At 48.0% G+C, this 1,948-nt stretch overlaps 1 protein-coding gene across 1 annotated transcript in view; it reads left to right on the top strand.

The window, feature by feature from the left end:
• LOC103800681 (neuronal PAS domain-containing protein 2) overlaps nucleotides 1–1,948 on the top strand; it is a gene marked incomplete at both ends in the record, with an annotated part of 21,410 nt that overhangs the window by 672 nt on the left and 18,790 nt on the right. The gene's annotated exons all lie outside the window — the stretch shown is intronic.

Below are 1,948 nucleotides of genomic sequence, written 5' to 3'. Positions count from 1 at the left end.
AGGCTGAACAGCCCCAACTCCCTCAGCCTGTCCTCATAAGGGAGATGCTCCAGTGCTCTTAGCAACTTCATGGCCTCCTCTGGACTTGCTCCAACAGTTCCATGTGCATTAGGAATTGCAAAGCCACGTTGAAATTGAATTCTTCATTACTCCTTTCTGTTCCTGCGGTGGGACAGTGTACAGATGGCCACCAACATTTTTATTTGTGCCCTTCACTGTCTTTGATGGACTACTGCTAGTTTCCCTCCTCCCAAGTCCAGATGGTAAGAAGCTGCTTGTGGTTGTAAGGATGGACAATCCAACTTTGTGCCTGGCATTGCTATTCCCTAGTTGACAAATGTGAACTTTTGCATCAGGTGTCTCATCTTCAGAGGTTAAGAGATTTTTTTATGTAATTGAGGCCAGGCCAACATGAAATCACTGCTCCTTTGGCCTGGCTTCATTACAAGTCCCTTCTGGGTAAGTGAGGACACTTCCCATGAACCTTAACCACAGTAATGATATCAGCAGTAGGGCTGGAGTTAAGGTTCTCTGAGAACCCTGAAAGCAGATTCCCTTGTCTTTGGGTAGCTAACATTGCAAAATAAACAGGAAAATGAAATGTACTGCTCATGGCAATGGTGCTAGAGAGGGAGCAGCTGCTGAACAGCCCAGAGAAGGTTTTAACTGCCACGAAGTCCTAAACATCCATCTCTTCAGGTCATCTGGGTGACTCACTTAACCCACACTCTTGATTTCCTCCTCTAAAATGGAAGTAAAAATGTTTATCTGACTGGCTAAGGAAGGCAGAATCAGCACACTGGGTGCACACAGCAATGTTTGCATGTTGTGCCTTGACTTCTAGGGTATGTTCTTGGCATCAGCATGGAGTTTGGCCTAAACTGGAGAGAGGAGAATTTAAGGTGTTCATGAAGCCTTTTGCCTCTGCACAGCCAGAGACTTTAAACAACTTTGTCAGCTATTGATATGTATCAAAGAAATGCTTGATGGCAGTGTACCTCAGCATGTCCTCTGATCCCAAGAGGGTATAAAACATCAGTGGTCTGAAAGTCTTGTCTCCCCAAGAGGAGATGATGGGAGGGTGTCGTGGGCACACAGCACAGGGGGATGTGGCATCAAGGAGCAGGGGAATAGCAGCACTGGGGGCAGTGGACAGGCTGTCCTTATCCATGATGATGGAGATCATCCTGCAGGAGAGATGTGAGGGACACAGTGACTCTTGATGCCACCAAATCCCAAGTGCTGATGCTAGCAAATCCCAGGCCAGGGGTCTCCAGGCTGACTCTAGGCAGCTCATGGAGCAAACTGCTAGTGGCAGAGGAGAGGTTGGCAGAGGAGAGCTGTGAGTGGGCAGCATGTGGCCATGGGGCATGCAACCAACCCAGCTTCTTCACTGCAGCAGTGAAGTGTGAGGCAAACCTGTCACTTTTTACCCTCCTGATGGGTCCTGTGCAGGCTGGCTGCATGGAAAGGCATTTAGTCCTCCTTTCTCAAAGTCAGCTTGGAGGGCAGATGTCCAAAAGATCTAGGCAAGGGTGATGGGTATCTTTAGTAACACAAAGAGAGCAAAGCAGAGTGGCAGGCTAATGGTTGGACTTGATGATCTTAGAGGTCTCCTCCAACCTTGATGATTTTATGTTTCTAAGATGTGTCAAACTCTGGTGGGATCAGGCACAGGCTGGATGCTGGGAAGGAGTACTGCTCCTCAGAGCCACGGGCAGCACAGCCATCAGACCCTTGGCACTGCTTCAAAGCTATAAAAGTTTTGGCACCCTAAGGCACAGTCTCAGCTCTTAAGTTCATGTGCATCACAAGTTCTTCTCCCCTACTACTGAAAAAGTGTTGGCATTGGTAAATACAATACAAATACTTTTCTCCTTTGGAGAAGGGAAGGTTGTGTGGAGAGCTCAGAGCACCTTCCAATATCTGAGGGGGCTACAAGGGAGCT

This window comes from Acanthisitta chloris, unplaced genomic scaffold (genome assembly GCF_000695815.1).
Source record: "Acanthisitta chloris isolate BGI_N310 unplaced genomic scaffold, ASM69581v1 scaffold10134, whole genome shotgun sequence".
NCBI lineage: Eukaryota > Metazoa > Chordata > Aves > Passeriformes > Acanthisittidae > Acanthisitta > Acanthisitta chloris.
Note: the sequence above shows the minus strand (reverse complement) of the source record. Positions and strands in the feature narration are given on the sequence as shown.